This window comes from Scyliorhinus torazame, chromosome 18, assembly GCF_047496885.1.
Source record: "Scyliorhinus torazame isolate Kashiwa2021f chromosome 18, sScyTor2.1, whole genome shotgun sequence".
NCBI lineage: Eukaryota > Metazoa > Chordata > Chondrichthyes > Carcharhiniformes > Scyliorhinidae > Scyliorhinus > Scyliorhinus torazame.
Window position 1 is genome coordinate 159,927,562 of NC_092724.1, and position 16,689 is coordinate 159,944,250.

At 48.1% G+C, this 16,689-nt stretch overlaps 1 long non-coding RNA gene across 3 annotated transcripts; it reads right to left on the reverse strand.

Moving 5' to 3' along the window:
- Window positions 1-4,047: 4,047 nt before the first annotated feature.
- On the reverse strand, window positions 4,048-16,398 carry LOC140395687 (uncharacterized). 3 transcript variants are annotated; one of them, XR_011936278.1, is made up of 9 exons: window positions 16,211-16,398; window positions 15,890-15,965; window positions 14,371-14,446; window positions 12,838-12,903; window positions 10,731-10,806; window positions 9,195-9,260; window positions 7,132-7,207; window positions 5,367-5,442; window positions 4,048-4,750 (listed from the first exon to the last, which is right to left on the reverse strand). It is a non-coding gene; the product is annotated as an uncharacterized lncRNA (long non-coding RNA). The 3 variants fall into 3 exon arrangements; XR_011936280.1 differs by lacking the exon at window positions 14,371-14,446 and having other exon boundaries at window positions 16,211-16,395; XR_011936279.1 differs by lacking the exon at window positions 15,890-15,965 and having other exon boundaries at window positions 16,211-16,394.
- Window positions 16,399-16,689: the final 291 nt, after the last annotated feature.

Here is a 16,689-nt window from a genome sequence, read left to right on the forward strand (position 1 = left end):
GGTGGCCTCATGTAAGGGCACCAGCATGGAGGCATAGATAACGGCGCCTCTGCAGTTCCCGCCGGCACGGTACTCCAGCCCCGTGGTGGTGGCGGCCCTGAGAGTCGGGGGCAATGGAGGAAGCATGTGGGAGCGGAGGGAGCATCGGTCTGGTCTCAAATTTGTAATAATCACCGGTTTGCCCCGGGAAGGATGGACCACGGGGGGTTTCGGAGAGGGCAAGAATTGAGAGGATGGGGGATATGTTTATAGAGGGGAGCTTTCCGAGCTGCAGGAGAAATTTAGATTGGCGAGGGGAAACAAATTCAAGTACCTGCAGGTGCGGGACTTCCTATGTTGGCCGGTCTCAACCTTCCCGCTCCTACCACCAAGGGGGATGAAAGATGGGATAGTTTCCAGAGTGTGGGTGGGAGAAGGGAAGGTCTCTGACATCTATAAGGAACTCATGGGGTCAGAGGACACGCAGACTGAGGAGCTTAAGCCCAAGTGGGAAGAGGAGTTAGGAGGAGAGATGGAGGATGGTCTCTGGGCGGATGCATTGAGTAGAGTCAACGCGTCCACAACATGCGCCAGGCTCAGCCTGATAGTTTAAGGTCCTTCACCGGGCTCACAAAACAGTGGCCTGGATGAGCAGGTTCTTTGGGGTAGAAGATAGGTGCGAACCATGTCCACGTATTTTGGACATGCCTAAAGCTCAGGGGATTCTGGCAGGTATTGCAGATGTCATGTGCACGGTGTTAAAAACAAGGGTGGCACCGAGTCCAGAGGTGGCGATTTCCGGGGTGTCAGAGGATCCGGGAATCCAGGAGGAGAAAGAGGCAGACGTTCTGGCCTTTGCTTCCCTGGTAACCCGGAGACGGATATTATTGGCTTGGAGGGACTCAAAGCCCCCGAAGTCGGAGACCTGACTATCTGACATGGCTAGCTTTCTCTGGAGAAAATCAAGTCGCCTTGAGAGGGTCACTGTTAGAGTTCGCACGGAGGTGGCAACTGTTCGTCGACTTCTTTGCAGAAAATTAATCGTCAGCAGAAGGGGGGGGGGGTTAGTTTAGCTTAGAGTCGGGGGTTAATAAAGGTGGGACCTGTAAAGGAGGAAGCAGGCTTTTTGCACTGTTTATATACTCATGTACATTGTTTATTTTGTCGTTGTTGTAAAACCATAAATACCGCAATAAAATGTTTTGTTTTTTTTTAAAAGTTAGTTGGTCCCGTTTTTGAGTCCATGGTGTATTTTAAACATCATTATTTTAATCTATTAAAGAAAATTAACTTTCTATTAGGTAAAGTCACCACAGTCCCAGATGACCATAGGCTGCTTTCCCCTTCGAAGGGGAGAGGTGACTGGTGGTGATTTAACCTGAGGATCACCACACCTCAGGCAAGGGGCAAAGTTTTTTTTGAGTACCCAATTCATTTTTTCCAATTAAGGGGCAATTTAGCGTGGCCAATCCATCTAGCCTGCACATCTTTGGTCGTGGGGGTGAAACCCACGCAAACACGGGGAGAATGTGCAAACTCCACAAGGACAGTGACCCAGAGCCGGGATCGAACCTGGGACCTCGGCGCCGTGAGGCAGCAGGGCTAATCCACCGTGCTGCCCTTGCCAAGGGGCAAAGTTGAGAAGGTGGGCCGTCATGAATAACCTAATGTTTCGACCACCATTTTGTAGTCAAGTTACCACACCCTGTTGCCGATGAGGATAAAAACAATGAGTTTCAGCACGTTCAACACAACGTTTTGCTAAGTTTACCGATGGGAGATAAGTTAGACTCAAACATAGCCATGGTGCTGCTATCAGTGAGTTTATGGAAGAGAGCAAGAACTGGGCTGAATATATGGAAAGGTCGGAACATTTTTTCTTGGCAAATGGGATCGCTGACAAGGCTAGAAAGCACTCCGTTCTCCATGTGTGGGACGAAGACTTACAGGCTAGTGAGGAATTTACGCTATTGAAACCGGGGGATATTCCTTTGCGGATTTCGTTACACATTCAGAATCACCACAATCCTAAGCCCTCAGTAATTGTACGTTTCAAATCCCATAGTCATTTTCAGAAGACAGGATAATCTGCAGCTAAATGTGCTGAATTGCACCAACTCTCTGAACATTGAGTATTTGGGACAGTTTTGAAATACATGCTTCGGGACAGTAGTTTGTGTCATTAACGAGGACAGCATTCAGCAGCGTTTGCTGGGAGAAGCCACACACTTTTAATAAGGATGCAGAAATTCCTCAGGGCATGGAAATGGCTGCCAATAATGCAAAAGATATTCAGAAGGCCAATGGCAGCACACAGGCAGGTGTACTGCATCCAAGTAAAGAAAACAGCTATAAGTAAAAAGGTGAAGACAGTTGAGTGTTTTAGGTGGGAAGAGTCACACTTTGCAAACCATTATAAGTTCATGGACGTTTTATCACCAGTGCAACAAGGGGCATTTAGCAAAGAAGGGCCGGGTGCTAAGAGAAAGTCGAAGGCTGTGCAGGAACTTCAAATGCAAGGAAGCCTCAGTCACTTGGAAATTCCAACAGGTTTAATATGAGGGTGTGCAGAGCCTATTTATGCTACTGTGGAGGTTGACGAACAGAAAGTCATGGCTCCTAGTGATAAAGAAATAGGCCGAGACTACTGGCTCAGGAAAATTCAGTTGAATTGGGGGTGAGATAAAGTACACAAGTGAGAGGATGTCATTCAAAGATGAACAGGATACATTGCGTGCACTAGTTCAATTGTTTGTATGACCTCAAACCGAGGGCAGTGCCCTACGCCATGAAAGTGGAGGAGTTGACGGAGTCACCAGTGTTAACTGCAGATCACGGCAGTCATAAAACTCCTGAAAACAGACATATCAGGCATTAGTTGCATTGTATTTCTGTATTAAGGGAGGGGAAAAGTGTTATGATTATGCATCTTATTTACACCGATGGTTGATGTCATCAGTAAGTGCTGTGACATTAATTGTTGTTACTGTGTGTATTGGTATTTAACTTTTTAGCTCTGATTCTATTGTGTTATTGTAATTTTGATGTTTAGCCTAGCTGCTCCTGTTTTGACTCCATATTCTTTTGTAAACTTTTATTTAACTTAAACTTTATTAACAATGCATTTCAACTATCTTTTTGTGGTCAAGTTACCACAATTATCTTTCTTAGTTCTTACATTGTAAGTTCTGTCCTGTCAACTGCAAATTTCTTGTACCAAGTCCATATTATTAATATAAATCAAAAGTAGCACACAAACAGGACATTTGGTCCAACTAATGCCAGCATTTATGTTCCAGTCAAGCATCATCTCCTTTCACAGCTAAAACTAATCATCTATTTCCCTTCTCCCTCACATCTTTATCTAGTTTCCTCATCGCTTCAACCACTCCATTTTGTAGTGGATTTCCCCACTCTTCTGGGTAAATAAGTTTTTCTGAGTTCCCTGTTGATTTTTTGACTATCTTAATAGCCTTGTTGTCTCTGTATCCATTCTATCAAAATATTTCATAATTTTAAAGACAGATCAACTTCATTGCCCTCATATACATGTTTCTTTGGAGATTAAAAGTTAACTTAAATGTGACCTTTTCTATCATATTGCTGAATCCAATTAGAAGCAAAACTGATCCCTGTGCATTCCATTCAGCACTCCTCCCATAACTAATTTCTCAACCTCATTGTTTTTTAAATTAACACCTTGTTGGCAGCTGGGCCAGCATTTATTGTTCATCACCCTTCAGGCGTAGTAAGCTGCCACCTTGAATCACTGCAGGCACTCACAATTCTGATGGGGAGTTCCAGGATTTTAATCAAGTACCTGCTGCCCTTGTCTTTCTCGGTGGTAGAGGTCATGGGTTTGGAAGGAGCAAGTTGCTGCAGTGCATCTTGTAGATCAGTTTCCTAAACTGGGTTCCAGTCTCTGATAGGCCAGGCTATGAAGCTGCTTGTTGGCTGCCGATAGGCTCCCTAGTGGCAAGGTCTGGCCCAGGGTGAGGGTGGACACTGGAGCAAGCAAGAGATGAGAATGTGTGTGTGCACTTCTCAGAAAAATGACAAAGGTTTAAGTACATTGGATGAGAACTTTTTAATTATAATAAATGCATACATAAGACTTGTATAAATCTGTAGATTTGTATCTCTTGCACAGGAACGATCAATTTTGTGGTTTCTCTTCAACAGAAGTGTTCCAGGGCTAGTAACGTTTGGGAAACCATGGTACAACTTGCCAGTGAAATCCCTATTTGGAGTCTTACACCTATGTGTAGAGGTTCCAAGCAAAGCAGTGTTCAATGTAATCCTTCTCCATTACTTAAGGTAGATTTGCAAACGTTTCTTGATCACGTGGTAAATGCTAATCAGACTAAAGCCTGATTCTTAAAAATCGGATGGAACCAGTTTCACAATCACGTCAACTGGCTTCATTAGAGAATGAGTTTCTGTCAAAGAATATTGGCAACTGGCTTTATTAGAGAATGAGTTTCTGTCAGAGGGAATATTGGTTCTGCAGTTAAAGCTGAACAAGAGTCATTAAAAAGTCACCATTATTTATAAGAAATAGTAACAGCTCTGTTTTATTTCTAAATTAACATACAGCTTTAAGTAGCCATGATTGGCAATTACAAAAGGGTTGGGAAAATTACACATTCCACAAATTTGAGCATTATATCTGAACTGATTTGCATTGAAAATGCTGTTTCTCAAAAATGGCATTGATATTTCAACAAAGTACACGGTGTCACCGGCAGCTGCAGTCCATCTTTCTTGAATCCTAGATTAAATCAACAGGAGTAAAAAGGCGATACAAAATGAGACACAACACTTATCCAATCCAGGAGTTAACAATCTTGGCCTCCATGTTGAAATTAAATGTTTTTCAGGCTGTTTAGGATGCCATCCATCCTATTGTGCTATTCAAAGCAGAACATTCGGGATAATAATTGTATGAGCCCACATATCGGCTTGCATTTGATTAGTGCACTGACTGCATGGGACAATTCAAACCTCAGGCAGGAATAATGTTTAAATATTTAAGAGTGCCCAATTTGTTTTATCCAATTCAGGGGCAATTTAGCGTGGCCAATCCACCTACCCTGCATTTCTTTTGGGTGGTGGTGGGTGATACCCACACACACTGGGAGAATGTGCAAACCCCACACGTGAGGCAGCAGCGCTAACCACTTTCCCCCCCCCCCCCCCCCCCCCTTTGGTAGGTTTAAATTTAATGTTTTATTCGATTACTTCAGTCACTAACTCTTGCTATTGCATCGCTAGCCTCGAATCCCCTTTTAAAAAAAATATTTCTGCTCAAAAGGCATCCCCTTCCCCAACCTCATGAAACACGAAATTTCCATGTTTATAAATACAATTGAATACTTTAAACTTACCCGTTATTGGAGGAGGTTTCCCAACCTTCGTGCAGTTTCCAACTGGTTAGCTCTGCGGAGGTTTAAACTCCCAAATCTGTAGGAAGATGAAAGTTTAGCAGAAGGAAGAAAGTCGCTTGAGAAACAAACGTTATCGGCTGGAGGGTAGTTTGGCTGGAGTCAGATTCGAGTGCTCTTCATCGGTATCAGAAGTCTAACACGTGTAAACAGTCATCATGTCCAGTCAAACATTGGGAGGGGGTGGGGGCGAAATAGAGCTAGGATATAAATTACCCCCGTACGCGGGTTGCAGGTTTTACAATTACATTTATATATAATGAGTTTAATGGTGACATTTGGAAAAGCTGCTACCCAGTTCCCCCGGTCACTCTTGGGGCCTCGGCGCAGCTCCCAAGCCGGGACACAGTTCACCGCCCTGCGAGCGAGCAGACATTCGACAGCGGAGGGAGGGGAGGGCCTGTCGCCAGACCGCACTTCCGGCTCCAGCGCACAGATCCGGTTCCATTCATGGCGCCTTTCAGGGTCCAATCAACTCTATTTACTAAAAAAAAACACTGAGGGATCAGTTAAACGAAGCTGCTCCCGGTCGGGGCACTGCCCAAATATAACAGAGGTAGAACGGAAACAGAGCAACTTCAAATCATAACGTGAAAAGAGGAGTCAATAAAGCAATCTAACCCCTGCGGTGCCCACCGGGCACGGAACTGGTTCTACTGACGGTGCAAGGGAGACAGCGTAGAGGAACGTTTTAAATTATTGCCACTGTAATATTAGCAACATTTCAATTTTAGCAAGTCCTGACTCACTGTTATTGAGCAGTTCAATGAGAGTAGAACGTTCCAGAAAGTTTGCTGAATGGCACAGTGCACTTAAAACCCATAATAACTACTTGCATTCATGTAGCACTTTTTAAAGTGGGCGGTAGCACAGTGGTTAACACAATTGCTTCACAGCACCAGGGTCACTGTGCGGAGTCTGCAGGGGTTTCCTCCGGGTGCTCAGGTTTCCTCCCACAGTCCAAAGATGTGCAGGTTAGGTGGATTGGCCATGTTAAATTGCCTTTACTGTCCTAAAAGATTGGGTGGGGTTACGGGGATAGGGTAGAGGCGTGCGCTTAGGTAGGGTGCTCTTTCCAAGGGCCGGTGCATACTCGATGGGCCGAATGGCCTCCTTCTGCACTGTAAATTCTATGAATGTACAGGCCCAGACATATGCTGTGAAGACATCAGTTCAGAACTTACCGGTGCAGCTGGGGGAAATTCTTTTAACATCAATTTAGGGGACCCAATTATTTTTTTTCCAAGGGGCAATTTAGGTGGCCAATTCACCTACCCTGCACATCTTTTTGGGGTGTGAGGGTGAGTCACACAGACACTGGGAGAATGTGCAAAGTCCACACGGACAGTGACCCGGGGCTGGGATCGAACCCGGGTCCTCGATGCCATGAGGCAGTAGTGCTAACCACTGCGCCACGTGCCATCCCTAGACGGGACTAAATTTAATGTTTTATTCCATTACCCCTCGGTACGAACAGTACAGAAAGCGACCATTTGTCCCGAGCGGTCTATGTTGACTTTTAGCCTCCACTGTTTGCCATTCTACTGGAGACTGACATGGTCTCTATTTCACTCACTAACGCATCGCTAGTCTCAAATCCCCTTTTTAAAAAAAAAAAATCCTTCAGCTCGAAATGCATCCCCTTCCCCAACCTCATGAAACATGAAATTTCCACGTTTAGAAATACAATTGAATACTTTAAACTTACCCGTTATTGGAGGAGGGTTCCCAACCTTTGTGCAGTTTCCGACCGGTTAGCTTTGCGGACGTTTAAACTCCCAAATCTGTAGGAAGATGAAAGGTTAGCAGACTGGAGAAAGTCACTTGTGAAACAAACGTTATCGGCTGGAGGGTAGTTTGACTGGAGTCAGATTCGAGTGCTCTTCATCGGTATCAGAAGTCTAACACGTGTAAACATTCATCATGTCCAGTCAAACGTATTGGGGGGGTTGGAAATCGAGCCAGGATATAAATTACCCTCGTGCGCGAGCTGTAAGTTTTACAATTTCATTTGTTTATAATGAGTTTAATGATGACATTTGGAGAAGCCGCTCTCCAGTTTCCCCATTCACTCTCCCGGCCTGCACCTGTCTTGGGGCCTCGTCGCGGCTCCCTGGCCGGGAGACACAGTTTACCCCCCAGCGAGCGAGCAGATTCTCGGCGGCAACGGCAACCCCCTCGCTGCGACCCAGAACCGGCAAAGCAGCAGCCCCAGACCCCTCAGCAAAGGGTGTGCCGGGTAACCAGAGGCCGAGGCCTCAACCTGGAGCTGCTCCTCGGCCCGAGACCCAGGCCGCAAGCGGGCGCTTCGGGCTTCAAATCACCAAATGACATTTTCTGCCGATTGATGTCATCCCGCGGCCACTGGCCCGATGTTGACGGATTCATTTCCGTTGACTCCATCGGCCACGGGGCGGAGGGAGGTGAGCCTTGTCGCCAGGCCGCACTTCCTGTTCCAGCCCGTGGATCCAGTTCCACTCATGGTGCATTTCAGGGTCCAATTAACTCAATTTTAAAGGAAACAAACTGAGGGTAAATTAAAAATGGGCCACTCCTGGTCAGAGCACTGCCCAAAACAATAACGGAAACTTAGCAGCATCAACTCAGAACGTGAAAAGAGGGGTCAATAAAGCATTCCGGGCACGGAACCGGGTCGACAGATGGTGCATGGGATAGAGCGTTAGAGGAGCATTTTAATCATATCATAGAATCATAGAATTTACAGTGCAGAAGGAGACCATTTGGCCCATCAAGTCTGCACCGGCTCTTGGAAAGAGCATCCCACCCAAGGTCAACACCTCCACCCTATCCCCATAACCCAGTAACCCCACCCAACACTAAGGGCAACTTTGGACACCAAGGGCAATTTATCACGGCCAATCCACCTAGCCTGCACATCTTTGGACTGTGGGAGGAAACCCACACCGACACGGGGAGGATGTGCAGACTCCGCACAGACAGTGGCCCAAGCTGGAATCGAACCTGGGACCCTGGAGCTGTGAAACAATTGTGCTATCCACAATGCTACCGTGCTGCCCGTAAATTGCCACTAATATTAGCGACAGTTCAATTTTAGTAAATCCTGACTCACTTTTATCTAGCAGTTTAATGGGAGTCGAACTTTCCAGAAAGTTTGCTGAATGGCATAGCGCACTTCAAACCCAGTCACGACTTGCATTCATGTCGCACCGTTTAAAGTGGGCAGCACCACAGTAAGAATGTTAATGGACAAGTAGTGCAGCTGCGGGAATTTTAGAGTCTAAATTAAGAGTAATCATTTTTTTTTTTCCAACTAAGGGACAATTTAGCGTGGCCAATCCACCTACGCTGCACATCGTTTTGGGTTGTAGGGGTGAGACCCACGCAGGCACGGGGAAAATGTGCAAATTCCACACGGGCAGTGACCCGAGAATGGGATGGAACCCGGGTCCTCGGCGCCATGAGGCAGCAGTGCTAACCACTGAGCCACCATGCTGCCCCCCCCCTGCTGGGCGGGATTAAATTTAATGTTTCATTCGATTGCCACCCGGTACAAACAGGACGGAAAGTGGCCATTTGTCCCGAGCAGTCCATGTTGACTTTTAGCCTCCACTGTTTGCCATTCTATTAGAGACTGGCACAGTCTCTATTTCAGTCACTAACTCTCACTACTGCATCGCTAGTCTCAAATCCCCTTTTTAAAAATCCTGCTCGACAGGTATCCCCTTCCCCAACCTCTGGAAAACATGACATTTCCACGTTCATAAGTACAATTGAACACTTTAAACTTACCCATTGTTGGAGGAGGTTTGTGCGGTTTCCGACCGATTTGCTCTGCGGATGTTTAAACTCCCAAATCTGGCGGAAGATGAAAGTTTAGCAGACGTGAGAAAGTCGCTTGAGAAACAAACTTTATCGGCTGGAGGGTAGTTTGACTGGAGTCAGATTCGAGTGCTCTTCATCGGCATCAGAAGTCTAACACGTGTAAACACTCATCATGTCCAGTCAAACAAATTGGGAGGGGGTGGAAAAAAATCCAGACAGGATATAAATTAACCCGTGCGCACGGGCAGCAGGTTTAATAATCATTTACATATAATGAGTTTAATGGTGACATTTGGAAAAGCCACTCCACAGTTCCCCCGCTCACTCGCCCGGCCTGTGCCCGTCACGGGGCCTCGGCGCAGCTCCCCGGCCGGGAGACACAGTTCACCGACCTGCGAGCGAGCAGACACTCGGCAGTGGAGAGAGGGAGGGGAGGGCCTGTCGCCAGGCTGCACTTCCGGCTCCAGCGCACAGATTCGGTTCCACTCATGGCGCCTTTTAGGGCCCAATCAACTCAATTTACTAAAGAAAACAAATCAGTCAAACGAAGCGGCTCCCGGTCAGGGCACTTCCCAGAAATACCAAAGAAAGAACGGAAACTTAGCAGCATTCAATCATAATGTGAAAAGAGGGGTCGATAAAGCAATCTAACCCCTGCGGTGCCCACCGGGCACGGAACTGGTTCTACTGACGGTGCAAGGGAGAGAGCGTAGAGGAGCAATTTAAATTATTGCCACTTTAATATTAGCGACAGTTCAATTTTGTCGAGTCCAGACTCACTATTAAATAGCAGTTTAATGGGAGTAGAACTTTCCAGAATGTTTGCTGAATGGCAGAGCGCACTTAAAACCCAGTCACGACTTGCATTCATGTTGCACCTTTTAAAGTGGGTAGTACCACAGTAGGAATAGTAACGGACAAGTAATGTCCAGACTCATGCTGTGAAGACATTAGTTCAGATCCTCAGAGTGCAGCGGGGGGAAATTATTTCGTAATATACATTTAGAATACCCAATTATTAATTTTCCAATTAAGGGGCAATTTAGCGTGGCCAATTCACTTAACCTGCTCAGCTTTTTGGGGGGGTGAGGGTGAGAGCCACGCAGACACTGGGAGAATGTGCAAAGTCCACACGGACAGTGACCCGGGGCTGGGATCGAACCCGGGTCCTCGACGCCATGAGGCAGTAGTGCTAACCACTGCGCCGCATGCCACCCCTAGACGGGACTAAATTTAAAATTTTATTCCATTACCACTCGGTACGAACAGTACGGAAAGCGACCATTTGTCCGGAGCGGTCCATGTTGACTTTTAGCCTCCGCTGTTTCCCGTTTTATTAGAGACTGACATGGTCTCTATTTCACTCACTAACTCACCACTGCATCGCTAGTCTGAAACCCCCTTTTTTTAAAAATCCTTCAGCTTGAAATGCATCCCCTTCCCCAACCTCATGAAACATGAAATTTCCACGTTTAGAAATACAATTGAATACTTTAAACTTACCCGTTATCGGAGGAGGTTTCCCAACCTTTGTGCAGTTTCCGACCAGTTAGCTTTGCGGATGTTTAAACTCCCAAATCTGTAGGAAGTTGAAAGTTTAGCAGACTGGAGAAAGTCACTTGTGAAACAAACGTTATCGGCTGGAGGGTAGTTTGACTGGAGTCAGATTTGAGTGCTCTTCATCGGTATCAGAAGTCTAACACGTGTAAACATTCATCATGTCCAGTCAAACGTATTGGGGGGGTTGGAAATCGAGCCAGGATATAAATTACCCGCGTGCGCGGGCTGCAAGTTTTACAATTACATTTGTTTATAATGAGTTTAATGATGACATTTGGAGAAGCCGCTCTCCAGTTTCCCGATTCGCTCTCCCGGCCTGCGGCCTGCACCTGTCTTGGGGCCTCGTCGCGGCTCCCTGGCTGGGAGACACAGTTCACCCCCCAGCGAGCGAGCAGATTCTCGGCGGCAAAGGCAACCCCCTCGCTGCGACCCAGAACCGGCAAAGCAGCAGCCCCAGACCCCTCGGCAAACGGTGTGCCGGGTAACCGGAGGCCGAGGCCTCAACCTGGAGCTGCTCCTCGGCCCGAGACCCAGGCCGCAAGCGGGCGCTTCGGGATTCAAATCACCAAATGACATTTTCTGCCGATTGATGTCATCCCGCGGCCACTGGCCCGATGTTGACGGATTTGCTTCCGTTGACTCCGTCGGCCACGGCGCGAGGGAGGTGAGCCTTGTCGCCAGGCTGCACTTCCTGCTCCAGCCCGTGGATCCAGTTCCACTCATGGTGCATTTCAGGGTCCAATTAACTCAATTTTAAGGGAAACAAACTGAGGGTGAATTAAAAATGGGCCACTCCTGGTCAGGGCACTGCCCAAAACAATAACGGAAACTTAGCAGCATCAACTCAGAACGTGAAAAGAGGGGTCAATAAAGCATTCCGGGCACGGAACCGGGTCTACTGATGGTGCAAGGGAGATAACGTAGAGGAGCATTTTAATCATATCATAGAATCATAGAATTTACAGTGCAGAAGGAGACCATTTGGCCCATATAGTCTGCACCGGCTCTTGGAAAGAGCACCCCACCCAAGGTCAACACCTCCACCCTATCCCCATAACCCAGTAACCCCACCCAACACTAAGGGCAACTTTGGACACTAAGGGCAACTTTGGACACCAAGGGCAATTTATCACGGCCAATCCACCTAGCCTGCACATCTTTGGACTGTGGGAGGAAACCGGAGCACCCGGAGGAAACCCACGCACACACGGGGAGGATGTGCAGACTCCGCACAGACAGTGGCCCAAGCTGGAATCGAACCTGGGACCCTGGAGCTGTGAAACAATTGTGCTATCCACAATGCTACCGTGCTGCCCGTAAATTGCCACTGTAATATTAGCGGCAGTTCAATTTTAGTAAATCCTGACTCACTTTTATCTCGCAGTTTAATGGGAGTCGAACTTTCCAGAAAGTTTGCTGAATGGCATAGCGCACTTCAAACCCAGTCACGACTTGCATTCATGTCGCACCATTTAAAGTGGGCAGCACCACAGTAAGAATGTTAATGGACAAGTAGTGCAGCTGCGGGAATTTTTTAATGTAAATTAAGAGTAATCAATTTTTTTTTTCCAACTAAGGGACAACTTAGCGTCGCCAATCCACCTACGCTGCACATCTTTTTGGGTTGTAGGGGTGAGACCCACGCAGACACGGGGAAAATGTGCAAATTCCACACGGGCAGTGGCCCGAGAATGGGATGGAACCCGGGTCCTCGGCGCCATGAGGCAGCAGTGCTAACCACTGAGACACCGTGCCCCCCCCACCTGTTGGGCGGGATTAAATTTAATGTTTCATTCGATTACCACCCGGTACAAACAGGACGGAAAGCGGCCATTTGTCCCGAGCAGTCCATGTTGACTTTTAGCCTCCACGGTTTGCCATTCTATTAGAGACTGACACGGTCTCTATTTCAGTCACCAACTCTCACTACTGCATCGCTAGTCTCAAATCCCCTTTTTAAAATTCCTGCTCGACAGGTATCCCCTTCCCCAACCACTGGAAAACATGACATTTCCACGTTCATAAGTACAATTGAATACTTTAAACTTACCCATTGTTGGAGGAGGTTTGTGCAGTTTCCGACCGATTTGCTCTGCGGATGTTTAAACTCCCAAATCTGGCGGAAGATGAAAGTTTAGCAGACGTGAGAAAGTCGCTTGAGAAACAAACGTTATCGGCTGGAGGGTAGTTTGGCTGGAGTCAGATTCGAGTGCTCTTCATCGGCATCAGAAGTTTAACACGTGTAAACATTCATCATGTCCAGTCAAACAAATTGGGAGGGGGTGGAAAAAAATCCAGACAGGATATAAATTAACCCGTGCGCACGGGCAGCAGGTTTAATAATCATTTACATATAATGAGTTTAATGGTGACATTTGGAAAAGCCGCTACCCAGTTCCCCCGTTCACTCGCCCGGCCTGTGCCCTTCACGGGGCCTCGGCACAGCTCCCCGGCCGGGAGACACAGTTCACCGACCTGCGAGCGAGCAGACACTCGGCAGTGGAGAGAGGGAGGGGAGGGCCTGTCGCCAGGCTGCACTTCCGGCTCCAGCGCACAGATTCGGTTCCACTCATGGCGCCTTTTAGGGCCCAATCAACTCAATTTACTAAAGAAAACAAATCAGTCAAACGAAGCGGCTCCCGGTCAGGGCACTTCCCAGAAATACCAAAGAAAGAACGGAAACTTAGCAGCATTCAATCATAATGTGAAAAGAGGGGTCGATAAAGCAATCTAACCCCTGCGGTGCCCACCGGGCACGGAACTGGTTCTACTGACGGTGCAAGGGAGAGAGCGTAGAGGAGCATTTTAAATTATTGTCACTGTAATATTAGCGGCAGTTTAATGTTAGCGAGTCCTGACTCACTTTTATCTCGCAGTTTAATGGGAATAGAACTTTCCAGAATGTTTGCTGAATGGCATAGCGCACTTCAAACCCAGTCGACTTGCATTCATGTCGCACCGTTTAAAGTGGGTAGTACCACAGTAGGAATAGTAACGGACAAGTAATGTCCAGACTCATGCTGTGAAGACATTAGTTCAGATCCTCAGAGTGCAGCTGGGGGAAATTATTTCGTAATATACATTTAGAATACCCAATTATTAATTTTCCAATTAAGGGGCAATTTAGCGTGGCCAATTCACTTAACCTGCTCAGCTTTTTGGGGGGTGAGGGCGAGAGCCACGCAGACACTGGGAGAATGTGCAAAGTCCACACGGACAGTGACCCGGGGCTGGGATCGAACCCGGGTCCTCGACGCCATGAGGCAGTAGTGCTAACCACTGCGCCGCATGCCACCCCTAGACGGGACTAAATTTAAAATTTTATTCCATTACCACTCGGTACGAACAGTACGGAAAGCGACCATTTGTCCTGAGCGGTCCATGTTGACTTTTAGCCTCCGCTGTTTCCCGTTTTATTAGAGACTGACATGGTCTCTATTTCACTCACTAACTCACCACTGCATCGCTAGTCTGAAACCCCCTTTTTTTAAAAATCCTTCAGCTTGAAATGCATCCCCTTCCCCAACCTCATGAAACATGAAATTTCCACGTTTAGAAATACAATTGAATACTTTAAACTTACCCGTTATTGGAGGAGGGTTCCCAACCTTTGTGCAGTTTCCGACCGGTTAGCTTTGCGGATGTTTAAACTCCCAAATCTGTAGGAAGTTGAAAGTTTAGCAGACTGGAGAAAGTCACTTGTGAAACAAACGTTATCGGCTGGAGGGTAGTTTGACTGGAGTCAGATTCGAGTGCTCTTCATCGGTATCAGAAGTCTAACACGTGTAAACATTCATCATGTCCAGTCAAACGTATTGGGGGGGTTGGAAATCGAGCCAGGATATAAATTACCCCCGTGCGCGGGCTGCAAGTTTTACAATTACATTTGTTTATAATGAGTTTAATGATGACATTTGGAGAAGCCGCTCTCCAGTTTCCCCATTCGCTCTCCCGGCCTGCGGCCTGCACCTGTCTTGGGGCCTCGTCGCGGCTCCCTGGCTGGGAGACACAGTTCACCCCCCAGCGAGCGAGCAGATTCTCGGCGGCAAAGGCAACCCCCTCGCTGCGACCCAGAACCGGCAAAGCAGCAGCCCCAGACCCCTCGGCAAACGGTGTGCCGGGTAACAGGAGGCCGAGGCCTCAACCTGGAGCTGCTCCTCGGCCCGAGACCCAGGCCGCCAGCGGGCGCTTCGGGATTCAAATCACCAAATGACATTTTCTGCCGATTGATGTCATCCCGCTGCCACTGGCCCGATGTTGACGGATTCGCTTCCGTTGACTCCGTCGGCCACGGCGCGAGGGAGGTGAGCCTTGTCGCCAGGCTGCACTTCCTGCTCCAGCCCGTGGATCCAGTTCCACTCATGGTGCATTTCAGGGTCCAATTAACTCAATTTTAAGGGAAACAAACTGAGGGTGAATTAAAAATGGGCCACTCCTGGTCAGAGCACTGCCCAAAACAATAACGGAAACTTAGCAGCATCAACTCAGAACGTGAAAAGAGGGGTCAATAAAGCATTCCGGGCACGGAACCAGGTCTACTGATGGTGCATGGGAGAGAGCGTAGAGGAGCATTTTAAATTATTGTCACTGTAATATTAGCGGCAGTTTGTTGTTCGCGAGTCCTGACTCACTTTTATCTAGCAGTTTAATGGGAGTAGAACTTTCCAGAATGTTTGCTGAATGGCATAGCGCACTTCAAACCCAGTCACGACTTGCATTCATGTCGCACCGTTTAAAGTGGGCAGCACCACAGTAAGAATGTTAATGGACAAGTAGTGCAGCTGCGGGAATTTTTAATCAATTTTCACTTTTTTTCCAACTAAGGGGCAACTTAGCGTGGCCAATCCACCGACGCTGCACACCTTTTTGGGTTGTAGGGGTGAGACCCACGCAGACACGGGGAAAATGTGCAAATTCCACACGGGCAGTGGCCCGAGAATGGGATGGAACCCGGGTCCTCGGCGCCATGAGGCAGCAGTGCTAACCACTGAGACACCATGCTGCCCCCCACCCTGGTTGGGCGGGATTAAATTTAATGTTTCATTCGATTACCACCCGGACATTTCTATATTTATAAATACAATTGAATACTTTAAACTTACCCGTTATTGGAGGAGGTTTCCCAACCTTTGTGCAGTTTCCGACCGGTCAGCTTTGCGGATGTTTAAACTCCCAAATCTGTAGGAAGATGAAAGTTTAGCAGACTGGAGAAAGTCACTTGAGAAACAAACGTTATCGGCTGGAGGGTAGTTTGGCTGGAGTCGGATTCGAGTCTAACACGTGTAAACATTCCTCATGTCCAGTCAAACACGCTGGGGGATGGCGCCGGGATATAAATTACCCCGAGCTGCAGCGTCAATAATTATTTATTTACAATCACTTTAATGGGGACATTTGGAGAAGCCGCTGCCCAGGTCACTCACCCGGCCTGAGGCCTGCGCCAGGCCCGGGGCCTCGGCCTCGAGTTGCTCTGACGCACCAGAGCCGCGCCGCAAGCGGCCGCTCACGTCACCGAATGGCATTTGCTGCGGCAACTGGGAGAGCCGCTGCCGCCTCCGGGCCGATGTTGGCAGATTCGCTTCCGCTGAGTCCCGGGCGGGCGGGAGGCGCGGCCTAGTCGCCAGGCCCCACTTCCTGCTGCAGCCCGGCCCCTGGATCCGGTTACAGTGCCGGGAGAATGTGCTGGGGCAGCGGGTAAATTACTGCCAGCCTGATATCAGCCAGTCTTCAGGGTTTCCCAGTCCGGCCTCCCTGGGCGGGATTCTCCGGGAAGGTTTCTCAGTGTGGCAGCGAGCGGGCACGGCCACGGGTTTCCCAGTCCGGCCTCCCTGGGCGGGATTCTCCAGGAAGGTTTCTCAGTGTGGCAGCGAGCGGGCACGGCCACGGGTTTCCCAGCGCTGCC